The sequence below is a fragment of the Lycium barbarum genome, chromosome 12, assembly GCF_019175385.1.
Source record: "Lycium barbarum isolate Lr01 chromosome 12, ASM1917538v2, whole genome shotgun sequence".
In the NCBI taxonomy this organism is placed as follows: domain Eukaryota; kingdom Viridiplantae; phylum Streptophyta; class Magnoliopsida; order Solanales; family Solanaceae; genus Lycium; species Lycium barbarum.
In genome coordinates this window covers 68174343-68194251 of record NC_083348.1, presented here as the reverse complement: position 1 = coordinate 68194251, position 19909 = coordinate 68174343, and positions in this window count along the sequence as shown.

The following is a 19909-nucleotide window of genomic DNA, read 5'->3' as shown; positions in this document are numbered from 1 at the left end:
GGACATGGAATAACATGATAACAGGGGCGGAGGTACCTTATGCCAAGGGTGTTCATCCGACCACTCTTCGCTGAAAAACTATAATGGGTACATAGGTGAAATTTTGAATATTTCGATGATATACTATAAATGAACACCCTTGGAACATCTAAGTATTGCAGCTTGGTGGTTTAGGGTGTTCAACATGAGTCTCACCCCCGGGGTTCAATTCTGTTTTTTTTTTAACCGAAAACAAAGCTTGTTTTCCAAGCACTGCATTTCCTTGGAATAGATAGCCTCTGTCAACTCAAAGGCAAATCTATAATAAGCCCAATCCCTCTCGCTTTGTATTTATTCTTTCTAAATATTTTTCTTACTTAAAATACTCATTTTAAATTAGAAAGATTTTACTTATACTTGTTTAATTTTATTTCTTATGAGAAAATTTGATAATGAAAATTACAGTTCAATTAAAACTTTAAATCTAATAAAAATATTTTTAGTTGTGATACCTGAAATGCTCGAATAAATTTACAAATATATTATCTTTAATTTTATTGATGTTTTTCACATCACGTGAAGACAAATAAGTTTACTTGTTATTTAAAAATAACATATGTTTTATTTGAATTTTGATCACTCAAGAAGTTTGTTAAAAACCTCATCGGACGCCACCAAAGATGGCTACCTGGTTTTCTCTTTTATGGTTCTTTTTTTAATTTATTTTTTACCTTTCAACAATTTGTTTTTATTAGTGCCTGGTAATTTTTTTTACTGGACTCCTTTGAGTGATTGTCTTTGCTCAGCTAAAACTTTCAGTGAAAATTCAAAAACACATTTCAAATTTTAGTGCTTGAATATTATTGTGAGACAAATTACGCAGCAAATGACAAAGCTAAAAATCATTTATTTTGATTTAAAATTTTTGATGCATCCACTCATTGAAAAAAATTATTTACTTTACTTATTTGAACACCCTTAGCCAAATTCCTAGCTCCGCCACTGCATGATAAGAAGTGAAACTGAAAACCTGGACATGAACATGAACATGAACATGAATACATATAAGTAAAGTCTGAAAACAGTAAATCAATGGAAATACATGTATATATAACTGCTTCTAACGTGGGGAGTGCTATAGTATAACCGACAACATGATCTGGTACTTGTGTCCTACCAGCAGAACACTCATACCTTGCCAGGGATATGAGATTTGTAAGGATCCAAACTGCATAATGAAGGTGTTGCCTCCTTGCTGACAACCCTTATCCTACGGTGGCTACGTAGTTTCAGGCTATCTGAGCCTTCTCGGTTAACTAAGCAAATCCCAAAAAAAACATGAACATGTAAAATAAGTGGCACTTGCTGCCCATGGTTTTCATAAATATAACTTGCTTGTACATGGATATCATGAATTATAGCTTGCTTGCATGAACTTGTAAACCATGTATTATTTTCTTGAAAATAGCATAATATATCATAAACTAGCATGCATGAACCCATGGAATGAGATATATGGGGTTTTCATAGATTACGGACAGATTCTTAATAATCATAAAGAAATATTAAGAACTCAATGATGGAATCATAACAAGTCATACATACTATAATCATGGACATGGACCTAGGGTTATCATGAGCATGGTATAGAAACCCTAGTTTTCGCAGAGAATCATAATGTATGGATTATGAGACGTGGGGAAGAAAAATGATGTTCCCACACGTAGATAGTAACTCTACATAACTTAATCGCCCCAAAACTTAAAGAAAAGTCTGAATCTTTGAAGAAGAATTCCAAAAGCTTTGAATTTGGAAACCTTGAGAGGATTTTCATTGATTTTCGTAGCTACTGTTCGTGGCTCAAAGGGTACTGCTCCGGACCTCCAAATCCAATCTCCACCGTTCATATTTTAGAATTATGTGTTATGAACACTCAGTTACAATTTGGGCTTGATCCAACGGTTAGATTATCACATAACACCAAATTAATATAGCTGGTCGGAATGAAACTCAACAGAAAAATACTAGAGTTTTCTCCTACTTTTTTACAACTCTTGATTTTTATAGGGTAACGGGATGGATAGATTTATTCTAGTCTTTATAAATGGTAAATCTTGTAGAATACAAAAGTTCTTGATTAAAATATTTACCTTGGAGGAAACCTTAGGAAACTAGATTGCCAAACCAAATTCTTGAAGGTTTCTTGATTTTTCTTGATTGCAAGAATGAGTTTCTTGCAAGATTGAAGTGTCTAGGTTCTTTAGGGATGGAGGTAGAGAGAAAAAGAATAGTCTCTTAGGGTTTATAATAGTGTTGGAGACGTTTTTACTTCATACAATAATAAAATAAGGAGTACCAGTTCGAGTAGGAAAAGGCTAAAAACGTAACCCAAAATCTGAAAATTCTGCTCCAACCAGTGTTAGTAAAACATGTATAACTCTTAGCACAGAGCTTCGTTTGAGCTTCACAAGATACCGTTGGAAATATATTTCACAGTGCTACAACTTTTATGTTTTAAGTTTTCTCAAATTCTCAATATATCAAGGGGTTATGGGTGCTCGATGTAGGCCTGTTGACCATTTTTGCAAAACGCACAAACTTTCAAATTCTCTGCTAAACTCTTATGATATAAGTCTAACCTTTGTTCTAAGATACGGGGTGTTACAATATCTCCCCCTTGGGATCATTCATCCTCGAATGATGGGTCTTGGTTAGGTATGGGACTGGACATGGCATGAATACATGAACGTGATGAAAATGATATGAAACATAAGAGCTTGACATGATTACATGAAAACATGGTCATGGATCATGAGAACAGAATTCGTGATTATATATAAACATGTATATAGGAACATGAAGCTGAGTAGCACCTACATGAACTAGAATCATGAAACCATTGTCCTCGATTCATAAATAATGATTAAGAGTTACTACTAACTTTAGAGTTTACAAAAATTATGGCAGGACTTCCTTCGCAATTCGGACTCTCATGACATTTCTCAAACGCCTGTCAGCTAACTAGAGTATCGACATAAACCTCACAGGGTATCTTAATACGTATGATGTGGCATAATCTTAATTACTGAATCTTGAATGTGGCTAACATGAATACTGAGCTAGCCTGAACACATGATTATTGGCTGAATGATTACATGATTACTATACATGGGGTTTGGAAGAGAATTTGTAGGTATGAATGACATGAGTACTGGAAAATAGGCATGAACATGACATGATTACCTGGACGTAAGGAGCATGACGTAGGACATAAATACATGAAGACTGGCTGGCATGAAAACATGAGTGCTAAACTTTTATAAGATACAAACACATGTAAACATGGACATCAACATGAGATCTGAATGTCGAAAACATGATTGTTACAACATGAGGGTTGAATACTGAGCGTAAGTAGGATCTGAACACTTAGAGACTTGATCATAGATGTTTATGTGTTACCACGATAGACATACGAGATAAGAGTACGACTTAGGCTCTGAATGTAAGTGCAACTCCGTGGGAATGAGATAGAGTTGAGTCATATACTAGGAATATGATTCTAACATAGGTATTCATAAAGCTCTAGCGTAGGCATGACATGATACATCAAATCTGAGTAGAATACTTTTGAGATAAGTACCATAGAATACCTGAAGGGATCTCACTATGAACTTGGAACATACCTTACTTCGAACCTTACCTTGTTCGCTCTGAAACATAGATATGAATATCTTGGCTTACCTTGCTTATTATTGTAAGCGGATCATTAAGGAGTGAGAGAAAGGGATCATTTATACGAATCAAACACTTCATCTTCGAAGATAGACGTGGCATGGGTATATCAGACTGAAGAACATAACATGGAACATGTATACATGGAAATGAGACTAATGTGGTGAATACATGAGTAGCATGGCATGGGGCATGAGAGACACGACATTTACATAAGTACTTCGAAGCTACATACCCTGACATTTGGACATTAGGTCATGAATATTGAAGTGTGAATAAGACATAAGTGTGACTTAAATGGAGTATAAGTTGTAGACTTCACTCTTGAGTACTTAGAGGCATAGGGATGGATAAGATATCACTTTTGGAACTTAGCTATACTTACATAATGGGACATGGTTCAACATAGTTTACTCTTATCACTGTAAGTCGACACCCTCATTATAAAATAAGACTCATGAAGGAAAAGATCATAGACATGAATGCTTCGTTCGTCAAACACCTAAGGCATAAGTAGAAAGTCACCTTGAACTTAAACAGGGCATAGGTACTTCGGAAAAGAAAATGACATTGTCACGACCCAACCCCGTAGGCCGCGACTAGTGTCCATGCTGGACACCCATACGTACCCAATAACCCAAATCAGCATATTAGCAGAATGTATCAATATAAAAGTCAGTTGGCGTTACTAGTTATCATAGATGAACATATATAGTACGTGGAAGCCGATAAGGCTTTCACAGATCATATCAACCCAAAACATATACAGAACCCACACAAGTATGTCTACAGACCTCTACAGAACATAACAGAATCATAAGACGGGACAGGGCCCCGTCATACCCCTGAATAGCATATATATATACAATAGCAGCAGACTGTACCAACATATAGGCTCTGGACAAAAGAGCACTCCCAAAATAGTAGAATAGATATCCTAGGCAGGCGGTCAGCAAATCTGTCGTCTGTACCTGCGCGGCATGAAAACGCAGCCCCCGGAGGAAGGGGGTCAGTACAAAATATGTACTGAGTATGTAAAGCACGGAACGTAGTAAACAAAGTCATAATCGAAGCAGAAGATACAGAAAATGAACTGAATATCCAGATTAGCAAAATGCTGATCATATAGCATAAATAGTATTCGCTGAAAACATATGTCGTACCTGGTCCCATCACGGAACAAGATCATAACCAAAACAGAACTTACAGAGGAGTGAGTGTAACATCCGAAGTATCAAATGCATATTTTCAAAACATGAGGAGTGTGTACAGAAACATATACCATATCATATCGGACCCCTGCCAAGGGACTCGGCAAACAGAACGTGGTCACCCCCCGACGCTGGTGCCACAACACATAAGGAGCAGAATAAGGGATAACCCCGTAACATAACATATCATATCAGATGGCCATATCAGATCATATCATATCAGAATGTGTGTACATGACACAGCATACTCCACAACCCATGTACATATATACCTGCCCCCTCACATCGAGGCACGGCGAACAATGCAGTGGAAGTCGCTTGAGAACATATCCTGGCCCGGGCTCAGTGTGGGAAACATTGAGGCATCCACGAATGGAGTAGTGAGAAACTAAATGCAATAAAAATACCATATATTTCCAGAGACTCAATGAGGCATATCGAATGACAAATCAAACCAGTGAAATCGGACAGAATCATAGTAAGTGTATGTCGTATGTCATAATGAGTTACGGAAGAATAATCCTTCTGCGATCATTTTCATATTCCAAAATAGTTTACCAGACTCGAGGGAATCATTAAAACAATTTTCCTTAGTAGTTAAAAGGATAGTTAAAACGTTTCATTTTATATTGTTCGAAAATAAGGCAATAGTACAATAAAAGGCAAAGCGGGAATAGTAGGAGACTAAATGAGACACAAAATATCATACCTTTACAGAGATTCAATAAAGTATTTAGAATAGGTATCATTGGTAGTTAGAAGAGTAGTTAAGGCGTTTCCTTTAGAACCGCTTGAAATTAAGTTATAAACACACAAAAAGGGTAAAATCGAAAATAGTGGGCCCACCTCGGGACAACGAAGCGGTGGGCTCAAATTACGTATATTAAGCTTATGGGGTCACCTATAGAGGTTCTAAGGACATTTCATAACTTTCTAGACAATTTGCGAAAATTTACACAAGTCTTTATCAAAACATACTTATAGGGTTCAATTCCATTGAATGAAAAAGGGATATTTTCAAATGCGGATTCCGATGAACATAATATTTTCCGAGGCTCAAATCCGATCCTAGTACACCTAGGACATGCCAAAAGAAGAATCGGGATAGCTTTACATACCTTTTTCGCCCTTTACGCTAGTTCAAATTCAATTCCCGTTTCCTTCAAAATCTACAATTGGTCACAATTACCAAATATCAACTTCAAGCCTTTAAGAATTCAATCTTAATTCATACTTGTCTACGGAAATTTGGGCAGCATCTCCCCTATACATATAGCATCCCCGAGAATTTAACTCGGCCAAAATAATTCAACAACAACCCAACAACAACACCAACAACAACAACAATCACTACACAACACAATATAGCATAACTAGTCCTCTTTCCAACATAGTGCAATAACTTTCATTCCAACTTCATATTTTCAAAATCAATATCAACATTCTCGTATTCATTACTAACCAAGATCATTACAACACAATTCAGAAGCATTTCATATCATTTCCGTAAAATATTCACAAGATATACAAACTTTCCACCAAAACCATAATCCATCCAAAACTTCTAATCTTCAATCTACATATTCATAACATATTTCCATCTTCCAATTTCATCAACCATAATCATAATTTACATCTTAACGGCTTCATTTTCACAATTACATAAATCTACCATAAAATCACAAAACTTCCCATAACAACTTAACAACCAATCTTTCATGCTATTATGGACTTACATCCCTCAAAATCCACCAACTAACATAATAATTCACATTTAGAACTTCACTTCCATAATTTCATAAAAACTACATTAAAATCACATAATTTCCTATAACCATTTTCAACAATTTTCCGTACCAACTTGAACCATTTCCTTCCATTTCCATTACAAGGCTTCAACAACACAATTAACATAACAAATAAAATTGGTTCATCCTTCTACACACATACATACCCACTTTGCAAACTTCCATATTTTCATAATTTCCACTCATTTCTACATACTACAACATAAACAAACCTTCATAACATAAGAAAAAGGAATTGATTCTTACCTTTTTCTACAAATTTCTTCACTTGAACAAGTTGTTAACTTGAAGAAATAAGTGCTCCTTCTTCCAAAACAACTACACCAAGTTGTAAAGGACCCTTGAATTAGTGGAAATACCACAAGCTAATAATTTTTGGAGGAAGATTTTGAGGGGTGAAATTCCCCTAGCTATGGCCGAAATTGCTCTTCATTTTTTTTTGCTCTTCTTGTTTTGTTTTAGTTCTTGAAGTTTCTAATGGATAAATGATGCATATATGGCCCCTTATATTAATTTGGCACATGAAAAATTATTAAAATTGTGGGCTTGGGCCATAAGATGGCCGGCCACCCCTCTCCCTTGGGCTTGATTTTTATTTTTTATTTTTTATTTTTTTGGGCCAACCCGGTTGGTCCCGAGGTTGGCCTAGCCCACTGACCTTTCGATCTTAAAACGTTCATATCTCCATGTACCGACGTCACCTGGGAACCCACGACCAATGGATGGAAAGCTAATTCAATTATCTACAACTTCTATTTCCTGGTAGTTTTCGAAATTCCAAACTTATAATACAGTTTTTTCCCCCCAAAGTCAGGTCACCCGAAAACGTTTTCTTAAAAATATTCGTTTGGAGGACTTCCACTTTGATTTGGCCCAAGGGCCCTTCTTGAGTTGTGTTTAACTTCACATATGTGATTCATATAATTTTTCACATGTCCCAAAAAAATCTTGACGTGTGGGCCCCACCTCAACTTACAATTAATCCGACGTTCAAAAATACGGGATGTAACAGGCATCCTTTGTGCCAAGCTACGAGCTGCTTTAAAACAGTAGCCAGAGGAACATAAGCATGAGTCACGCCCCGAACCATGGCCTGGGCGTAACATGGCACTCGGTGCCTTGCTGCATGTGACCGAGCGAACCACATGACTTGCTGAGTCTACATGGGACATCCATCTTGACTTACTCTTATCATTACCTACCAACCCCACTGTTATGCTATTTCTATATGTGGATGCTCAAAGAAGTCGGTCGTGGGCACGAGTACGTGAGAACGTAGGTAGAATATCTTTGGAGTTGAAATAAATCATTTACCTACGGAATTTTTCCCTTGTTCAAGGACCAGGTGGGCATTCCATAGGATTCTTAGTCTTTAAACTATTGTGTTACCTTCTCCTCAATCATTATCAAAATCAACATCATATTCGGAATGCACTTAGAAGCTAGAACGTGGTCATGGGTATAAAAGCACGATAGATACGTGAGACATGAATGTGGTATTTAACCTTGGACATGAGTACAACTTGATGTGAGAAACATGAAAGAACATTCCCTTGCATAGCTTACTATCGTATGGAGTCTTAATTCTTGTATCTTAAACATGGAGTGTAAAGCTTTAACAAGGGTATAAGATAGGTATGCTATGCATGTGTAGAGTACGTTTGGGCATTGGTACTGCATAGTGCATGAATTATTCTGGAATTGGAAACGTTATACTCTTAAACCTTTTATTCGCCCTAAAACGTCATCTCAGCGACATGACAAAAGATGAATTCCACACACTTTATCTTAGCTACATGAAACTGTGATCCTTTGACATTATCCTCTGACGCCTATCAACTTACGAAACACAACATCTATATCGACACCTTATCATATTATCTCCCCCTTAGTTCAAAAGCAGACGTCTAAAGCCTGTAGATCCCTTAAGTTAGCGATAAGTGGTCATCTAGTGGTTCCGCTAATTTCCTCTAAAATACTGACAACTCATTTATTTAGCTTACTTCAAGCAAGTCTTACTTAGTGGGAAAATTGGATTACTTAAATGAATAGGTTTCTAATGTACATAACTGGCATAACCTGGCTTTGTTAGTCTTGGGGAAAACTCTTTTCTGATAATTCTTAAAGGCTCTTCTTCTGTAGCTTGCTCTCTTACTGCTTAGATGGTTTTCTTCTTTCACCCATGTCTATACCTCAAATTTAACTTAAACCCTTTGGGTTCGAACGCGCCTTCGGTGTATTTAGACGGTTGCCCACTCACTAGTATTAACTTGACTAAGTAACTCAAATCATAGTTCTACTAACTCTATTGAAAATTTCTAATTCACTGTATCTACTCAAACTTACTTACTAAGCTTCTGTTACCACTTGCTAGTATCATATTCTCTAATTCTTCTCTGAGTACTAATGTCACGACCCAACCCCGTAGGCCGTGACTGGCGCCCTAGTTGGGCACCCTGACGAACTTATTCAATCGAATCACACACAAAGAGCATATACGGCCATAAATACTATATGCCGTCTCAAACTATATCAATCTATATTGAACACATTTCAACGCAACCATATGCGGACATATATATATATATATCAAAAAGCCGGCAAGGCTATCAAATGTATCAAAAGCCGACAAGGCTAACAGATGTATCAAAAGCCGACAAGGCTAATAGATGGCGCAACGGCCCAAAACATATACAAAGTGCACGCCGACAAGGCTGCCATAACGAATAGGGTCATACAAACACATCTGTACAGAAGTAGGCACACACACCCACAAATACGTCTACAGACCTCTAACAGACCAAACGAATCATATGGCGGGACAGGGCCCCGCCGTACCCCTGAACGAATATATGTACATACATAGCGAACAAAAATATATACCAAAAGATATGCTCTGAAAGGAGAAGAGCACTCCAACAGCAAAAAGGGGGTGTCCTAAACCGGTGGATCACCAAACTGTGCGTCTGTACCTGCGGGCATGAAACGCAGCCCCCGAAGGAAGGGGGTCAGTACGAAATATGTACTAAGTATGCAAAGCAGAATGTACAGAAAGCAAATCTGAGATATAAACGAAATGGAAGTATCAAACATAAGCATTCAAAAATTACGAAATTCATTAGAGTGAAACCTTTTTGTACAAAGTTTGGAAATCCCTTCTTTCAAAAACATAATGGTTCATTTTTCATCAAATCATACATAAGAGTGCCAAGGAATATATATAGATCATATCATGCTCGGATTTCGGATTTGGAATTTCCTTAAGGCTCTAATCTAGCCTATGTGAAACTAAGGCATGCCAAGAAAAGAAGGTTGGAGCTTTACATACCTCGAACGCACTCCAAGCTAACCGATCTAAAGTTAATCCCAATCTACGCCTCGGGCTCCCCAAGGTCTACAAATATGCCAACGAATATCCCATATTAACCATAGGCACTTAAGCAATTATTTATTCCAAACTAACTCTAAATTCTACAGAAAATTCGGCAGCATTTCCCTTGTAAATAGGCCATCCCGAGAATTTAACTCGCTCAAAATCAACAACAACAACCACAATAAACAACCTAGCAACATCGATAATCAATTCGAAAGACAAAATAATAATAGTAGCTCTCTTTTACACCATTTGACAACTTTCCAATCATTCAATTCAATGGCTTACTTTCAAGCCACAATATCGTTCGTACATTCGATTATTAACCCAAACCCATACTAACAACATTCAAGAACATTCTAAACAATTCATAATTTTTTTTTTCCAAGAGTGGCCGAAAACAGCCCCCTAGCCGTGAGCAGCCCCTAAAACCGAAACAGCCCTCTTTTCACGTTCCTCGATTTCAATTCATGTTTTGTATCACAATCCACAATATAACGATATCATTCTCATAAAATATACGAATTACATCAAACGTACAATAAGCCTTAAATCAGCCCCTACCATTCCAACATCATTTTTGAGTCATTAAATGCTCAATTCCAACTAAAATTCATAACGACGACAATTAAAACGCTAAGCGATAGTAATGCGATCTTCGACATATTATAGGACTCACATTCGTCCACACTACACATATACATATGTTAATGGTCCTCATATATAAAGATTGCATTAAATGCAAAAAGTTTTCCAAATCAGTCCGCACATTTATCATATCAAATTTGGGACATTAAACTCTCATTTCCAACATAAAAGTCATCACAATAACCATTACGACGCTAAGCGATATTAATTCATTCTTTGCCACACATTGGGACCATATATACAGCCACACCCACATCTATACATATACACATTTAGATGGTTCTAATCTATCTCTTCACCCTACAACAATCAACATGCTACAAGGAGCTAATTAATCAACTCAACACCACACAACACACACACACTTCACACGGCCAACACACCCATCACACAACCCACTCCCAACATACAATATTTCATGATTTCCATCCATATTAACATACTACAACATGAATAAAATGTTCACAACACCATAAACAAGATCAAACTTACCTTTCTTCTTCAACTCCACAAAGGGGTTAGGGTTTGCAATCTCTTGAATGAAGGACTTGATCACTCCAACAATGCTTCCAAGTTACTTAGGGACCTCTAATTAGTTGATTTGTACCCAAGAAAATATTTTTTAGAGTGGCTCAAAATGATCTTGGTCTTCCATGGTCTTGGCCGAGAGCCATGGTTTTGGTTCCTCAAATTCTTGTTTTATTTTCTAAGTGTGGGAATGTGAAATGAGAGAAAGATGACTAAGTGGTCATCTTTTAAGTCCCCTTCAAATATCTCCTATTGTCTTTGGCCCACACAATGTGTTGGACCAATTAAAATTGGCCACACAATGTGTGGGACCAACTCCCCACTTACATGGCCACAAGGCTTTTTTTTGGCTAAATTTTTTATTCCAAATTTATGAATTATGGTCCCAATTTTTCCTAAGTGTTCAATACCAACAATTTCATATATAACTTATATCTCAAAATAAAATCAAATGGTCAAAAGTCCCGACTTCAATTCCCGGAATGGTCTTGGCCTTAAATTATCATAGTTACTCCGGGTTGTCCCAATGTATAAAAATATGGGACATAACATCCTCCCCCACTTAAGAACATTCGTCCTCGAATGTTGGGTTAATTCTGCGGGTCTTACCAAAAATTCGGGGGAGGTTCTTTTATAGCATCACGTACAAGTTATTCACAATTCAACTTGGTCAAACAAAGAATTTGAATTACCTGAAGGTACTGGAAATAGGTGAGGATACTTTTTCTTCATCTGCTCCTCAGCCTCCCAGGTCATTTCTTCGCGGTTATTATTCCGCCACAGCACTTTAACCGAAGCCACATCTTTATTCCGCAACTTTCTTACCTGACGATCCAATATGGCTATAGGTTGCTCTTCATAAGATAGCTCCTCTGTGACCTATATATCAACTGCAGGAAAGATTCTGGAAGGGTCACCAATACACTTACGAAGCATAGAAACATGGAATACCGGGTGAACCGCTCCCAAATCAGCCGGTAGATCCAATTCATCGGCCACCTTGCCTATTGTACGAATAATTTGATACGGCCCAATATATCTCGGACTGAGCTTTCCTTTCTTGCCAAATCTCATAACCCCTTTCATAGGGGACACTTTCAGGAACACCCAATCGCCAATATGAAACTCTAACGGTCGACGTCGCTTATCAGCATAAGATTTCTGTCGACTCTGGGCCGCTAATAGTCGCTCTCGAATCAGTTTCACTTTATCGACTGCCTGCTGGACTACATCTGGACCAATTAATTGAGTATCACCCACGTCAAACCAACCGATTGGAGATCTGCGTTTCCTGCCATACAAAGCCTCATATGGTGCCATCTGAATACTGGAGTGGTAGCTGTTGTTATAAGCAAACTCAACAAGTGGCAAATGATCGTCCCAGCTGCCTCTGAAATCAATAACACAGGCCCGCAACATATTTTCCAATGTTTGAATAGTGCGCTCGGCCTGTCCGTCGGACTGAGGATGAAATGTTGTACTCAGACTCACCTGGGTCCCCAATCCCTCCTGAAATGATCTCCAGAATTTATCTGTAAACTGGGCACCTCTGTCGGAGATAACAGACACTGGAACCCCGTGCAGTCTCACAATCTCCTTAATATATAGCCTGACATAATCTTCAGCTGTGTATGAAGTCCGAACTGGAAGAAAGTGGGCTGATTTTGTCAGCCGATCAACGATAACCCAAATGGAGTCGTACCTCCGTGGAGTGCGAGGCAAGCCTACAATGAAGTCCATATTAATTATCTCCCACTTCCACGTTGGTATCTCCATCTCCTGAAATAACCCACCGGGTTTCTGATGCTCAATCTTTACTTGCTGACAATTTGGGCATTGGGCAACGAACTCTGCTATGTCCTTTTTCATACCGTCCCACCAATACAGGCATCTCAGATCGTGATACATCTTCGTCGACCCTGGATGAACAGAATACCTGGCATGATGTGCCTCACCCATAACCTGTCGCCGCAGTCCCGCAACGTCAGGTACACATAATCTGCCCTGTATAATAATACTCCATCGGATGAAATCTCAAACGGGGTCTCCTCTTTGTCACGGACTGTGTCTCTGTACTGCATCAGAACAGGATCCTCATACTGACGCTGCTTTATCTCACCCAGAATAGAGGAGTCGGCCACTCCTCGAACAGAAATCCCAGCATCTCCAGAATCAGCCAAGCGGACTCCAAGACTAGCTAACTGATGAATATCACGAACCATTTCTTTCTTACCAGACTGCACATCGATCAAACTGCCCATGGACTTGCGGCTGAGTGCATCTGCCACGACATTAGCTTTCCCTGGATGGTATAGAATATCAACATCATAATCTTTCAGCAACTCTAACCACCGCCTCTGCCGCAAATTCAGTTCTTTCTGTCTAAAAATATACTGGAGGCTCTTATGGTCCGTGTAAATATCAACGTGGACCCCATATAAGTAATGCCGCCAAATCTTCAGAGCATGAATCATCGCGGCTAACTCCAGATCGTGAGTGGGATAATTCTTCTCGTGCGGTCTGAGCTGCAGGGAAGCATAGGCTATAACTCGACCATGCTGCATCAACACACAACCCAAACCCATACCTGAGGCATCACAATAAACCACATACCCGTCTGGCCCTTCTGGGAGAGCTAAAACTTGAGCTGTAATTAACTTTTGCTTCAACATCAGAAAGTCGCGCTCACAGGCATCAGTCCACTGAAATTTCGTTGCCTTCTGAGTTAACTTTGTTAATGGCGCCGCAATAGAAGAAAAGTTCTCTACAAATCTTCTGTAATAACCGGCCAAGCCTAGAAAACTGCGTACCTCTGTAGGTGTAGTAGGCCTGGGCCAATTCTGTACAGCTTTAATTTTCTGCGTATCAACCTGAATGCCATCTGCTCTGACAATATGCCCCAAGAATGCCACAGAAGTTAACCAGAATTCACATTTAGAAAATTTAGCATATAATTGCCGCTGCCGAAGAGTGCCCAGCACTGTTCTCAGATGATCTGAATGCTCCTCTACTGATCGTGAATAAACCAATATATCATCAATAAACACAATCACGAACATATCAAGGAAAGGCCGAAATACCCGATTCATCAAATCCATGAAAGACATAACTCTGAATTCATAATGCCCGTACCGGGTCCTGAAAGCAGTCTTCGGAATATCTGCCTCTCGTACCCGTACCTGGTGATACCCCGAACGCAGATCTATCTTCGAGAAATATTTGGCACCCTGCAACTGATCAAACAAATCATCAATCCGGGGGAGGGGATATTTATTCTTTATGGTCACCTTATTTAATTGCATGTAGTCAATACACATCCGCAGTGACCCGTCTTTCTTTCGCACAAATAATATCGGCGCTCCCCAGGGCGATGTACTGGGTCTGATGAAGCCTTTATCTAATAAATCTTTCAACTGCTCCTTCAATTCTTTTAATTCTGCCGGTGCCATTCTGTACGGAGGAATAGATATTGGCTGCGTATCTGGCAACAAATCAATAGCAAAGTCTATCTCTCGCTCAGGCGGAAGACCCGGAAGCTCATCTGGGAATACATCTGAAAACTCATTGACAACCGGAACTGACTGCAAAGTAGGTGCCTCGGCTGTAGTATCGTGCACCCAGACCAAGTGATAAATATAACCCTTCTGAATCATCTTCTTAGCCTTGAGGTATGAAATAAACTTACCCCTTCACCGGCGGCATTTAATATTGCGCGGATTTGCTTCTTCTTTGGCGGCATCGCTGAAACCATAACACACAATTAAAATAAAGGAAATCTTACATTATGGTCCTATCGCACGATCTCGTAGAAGAAAGATTGTCATTTTTCCTAAATGCCCTGTAGCATCTTGTTTATTGGTGTGGCGCGCAACACACCATAAACAAGACTCTACTCGACACGGCTCGTAGACACCTCCTAAGACCGAACTGCTCTGATACCACTTTTGTCACAACCAGACTAGGGGCCGCGACGGGTACCCGGGGCTAACCGCCGAGCACCGCTCATGTTACTACCCTTTAGACTCATCATCATTCAATTATCCAATTTATATTCAATTTATAAGAAAATTCGCTTTTCATTTGGGAACAAAAGTATTATATATACATGAGCCCTTTAGGCTAGCGAAATAATGTGTATACATATGTACATACATACAAAATAACCCTGCCATGAGACCATACAACCCACAACGAGTATCTACGAGCCTCTATGGATAACATATACAATTACACAAAAATATCATCATAGGCACCTCCGGAACAATGGAGGGCTTTCAATCAACTGGAAGATCTAAGACTCCGGAGCAATATCTCCTCCCTGTCTACCTGTGGGCATGAACACAGCGTCCAAAGAAAAAAGGACGTCAGTACGAACATTGTACTGAGTATGAGAGGCATAAACAGTGAAAGAATACATCAATAATATAGAGAAGCATCAACATAAACATCTGGATCTGACTACTGATCATAAAAGAAATAATGCATGCTGTCTTACTCATACTCATCATCATGACATATATGCATCATACACAGCTGCCCGTTCATATCGGAACGGTGTGATAATCAATAATAGTAGTCCGCGTCCAGGCCTCCCGTGTTCGGGGTACCATCTCATGCCGCCCACTAGTGGTGTTTGCCCATGCCCGAAGGTCATGGTGTCTCCGTATAGCTGCCCGCCTTGGCGGTGACTGCCCGGCCAACTAGGAACGGTGTAAAATGCTCATGACATGCTCAATGCAAAATACTCATAATAATATGGTTATCATAAAATACTCATCTTATAATGATATGTATATAAGGCTCAAGATCAACTTTATCCTATCGGGGTGACATAAGGTCGTAATCCCACGGTTACATTATGGAACCATTATGGACATTCTGCCTCACCTTGAAAGGACTAGTACATAAGGTGAGTGTAGGCAAGGAATAACATCCTTATATCGTATAGCTTATCTCATATAGGCATTCATAGGCATAAGATTTTAACTTCTTAGAAGGTGAGAGCTCAGGAAAGGAATAGGGATTAAAGCTAAGAGATTCATGCCATTAGAAGGAAAGGACCAGCCTCACATACCTTGGTTGCTTAGCTAAATCTCGTTCACTTGCTCTTCTTCAATATCGCGTCGTTACCTTCATAAGGGAATTCAAATTATTGTTCGTTAATGGACTATAAGAACGCGTCGCTATTTCTAAAGAAAATTGGACAGCACTTCCTTTGTATATACTAATTTTCCCGTGTTCCATTTCAACTCCCAACACTACCAACAACAACCACAATATATCAAGTTACAATCATCATTCGATCACATTTGGCAAAATCCACCATTTCTCTCTATTTTCCCACATTTATGGTTTTGGGTTCGCTAACGTATTTTCTCATATATCATGCTTATCTCGTGGTCCACATGTCATTTACAACGCATTAATAATCATAGTATAACAACATTCATGGTTCAATCAAGTTATCTCCCAATTATGTCACTATTCACTCAGTAATGGTTCATTTTCTATGTTTTGCTAAAATTCATGCATTTTAGCTTTACAATACCTTAAGCAACATGGAATAATCATAAAACTCACCTTGGATGATGGTTGAACAAGCCTTGGAAGAGAATACCTCTATAGCACCAAAACCCTACTTCACTCTTTCTTGGATTCCTTGAAGAAGATGAGTTTTTCTTGAGTTTTCAAACACTTTGATTCATGGATTGGGTGTTATTGACCCTTCATTTCCTTGGTATTTTTGTGCTTGGAGGGTGTGGAGAATGTTCTAGAGCTTTCTTGGAGAGAGGAGAGGGAGTGTAATGAAATATGAAATGGAAAAAGGACCCCTTCACTTAACTTAAAAGCTGGCCGAGACCAGTTATACGGACCAACATATGGTCCGTACTATTTATACGGACCGTATGTACTGGCGTACATCTGTTCCAGAGGCTGGTCTTACCCTTGGCCAATTATACGACCAATTCTACGGCCCGTACAATTTATACGGTCCGTAGGTTGGACCGTATAATGCCCAGTGGTTCCGTTTTCGTTCTCGTTGTCTCGTTTGATCTTCGATCCTTATGGAACCTTCTTGGCACTTGCTTAACATATCAACACCAATCTTAGGGACATAATTACACTTCTCTAAGGCATCATTATCCATCACCAATTCGTTACTCGTTATTCTTTGTCCGATACACAACATATGGTCCTCTTTCCTCAACAACTTTCTTTCCTTGCGTCGTATGCTTTTGAAACCTCGTTGAGGGTCATCTAATACCCCTTTCTTACTCGTCAAAACATCATATACGCTACGCCATCTGTTAGCGTATTCACTGTGCATGTTCGGGGGATTTTTCCGAGGTGTAACAGTTATGATATGTGACGGGGATTCGGAGAATTGAAACTTACATCTGGTGTTATGCTGTGTATTGGCGCCGTTTACAGGCGGGCGACCATATCCTTTTGTACCCTATGCATGACTTACATATTTTTGAAAGTAAATAAATTTTGATATGTTGGATTTGCGCTTATGTTTGATACTCCCCTTTTGGTTATGTCTCATATTTGCTTTCGGTATATTCTGCTTTGCATACTCAGTACATATTTCGTACTGACCCCCTTTCTTCGGGGGGCTGTGTTTCATGCCCACAGGTACCGACGTACAGTTTGGTGATCCACCTTTTGGTATATCTTTTGTTCGCTATGTTTGTATATATTCGTGCAGGGGTACGACGAGGCCCTGTCCCGCCATATGATTCGTTTGGTCTGTATAGAGGTATGTAGACGTATTTGTGGGTGTGTGTGCCTACTTTTGTACAGTTGTGTTTATGATCTCTTTCGTTATGGCAGCCTCGTCGGCGTGCGTTTCGTATATACTTTGGGCCGTGGTGCCATTTGAGAGCCTTGTCGGCTTTTGACATATTTGTTAGCCTTGTCGTCTTTTGACATGTTTGACAGCCTCGCCGGCTCTTTGATATATATATATGTGCCCGCATATGATTGCGTTGAAATGTGTCTGATACAGTTTGATATAGTTTGAGACGGCATATAGTATTTATGGCCGCATATACTATTTGGATGTGATTCGATATGTACAGGTATGTCAGGGTGCCCAAGTAGGGCACTAGTCACGGCCTACGGGGTTGGGTCGTGACAGTTTTTACTTCATACAATAATAAAATAAGGAGTACCAATTCGAGTAGGAAAAGGCTAAAAACGTAACCCAAAATCTGAAAATTCTGCTCCAACCAGCGTTAGTAAAACAGGTATAACTCTTAGCACAGAGCTTCGTTTGAGCTTCACAAGATACCGTTGGAAATATATTTCAAAGTGCTACAACTTTTATGTTTTAAGTTTTCTCAAATTCTCAATAAATCAAGGGGTTATGGGTGCTCGAAGTAGGCCTGTTGACCATTTTCGCAAAACGCACAAACTTTCAAATTCTCTGCTAAACTCTAATGATATAAGTCTAACCTTTGTTCTAAGATACGGGGTGTTACATATCCTATGATAGTCTTATTACCGGGTAAAACGAAATAGGTAAAATAGATTCAATCAAAAGTGAACTCTTAATCAAATAATTGTGACAGTATAATTAAAAAATTTAAGCCTTTCAATGAGATAGCTAGAACTCCATGAGTTCACATTTATCAATGAATTTCTAAAATTTTGACATATTGTAGAATTATAATCTAGTAACAGTGCATATTTGACGTAAATATATGAAGCATTTCTATATTAAGTATTTCCTCTATTTCAATCATCTTAATTTGATGATACACTTTTGCATGCACTGTCACGATTCCAATATAAGTCAAATTATGATTGTAAATTTCGTATATAAATACATTTTTAGCTAGCTAATTGTTCCTAGCGATATCATTTATACACCATCATTATCAAGTAAAATTTAAATATATGTATAAAGTTCCAGTGATGCGGGAATGTCAATGTATGATGCCCAAGACTCGTTCTCTTCACATTAAAAAGGAATTAGAAGGAAAAAAAGCATGTGGTGGTTGGAAGAGACACAGTTAGAAAAAGCTATTTATAATTTGCAAGCGTTTGTCTTTGCGGCTTTCTTTCCCACATGGAAAGATACCCATGCATATCTAAATCACCGTGCTTTTTTTTCTTTTTTTTTTTTCCAATTAAGTCGGTTTATCGGATTTAACTTAGACCTCTACTTTGTAAATTAAAATTTAAATTGAACACATTCAGGAGGGGGAATATGCCCTTATCCATACACATCGGTAGCAAAAGGATGATGTCATGGTGTAAATGTTGAGCTTTAATTTGATAAGGAAATGAATTAAACCTAACTCAATCTCACAAATTAATTTATGAGGCAAGAATCGTTCAAAACCGATAAAGAATCAACTTTCCTCAAGTTTACAAGATGGTAGAGAGATCAACTCGTCTCCATAGAACAAGAATTAAGAATAGTAATACATAAGAATAAATTATTAAAGGCATTTTATTTGTTAGAGCCACCCACCCCTTCCCATTTTCAACTGGACAACCAAATGAAATTAAAGGTAACCAAGTAACGACAAAAGATTGTGGCCGTTTCTATGCAAAGCATTAGTGCAGTATTTAAGTTATATACCCCAATAACGTTAAAAGGAAAGTTACTGGGG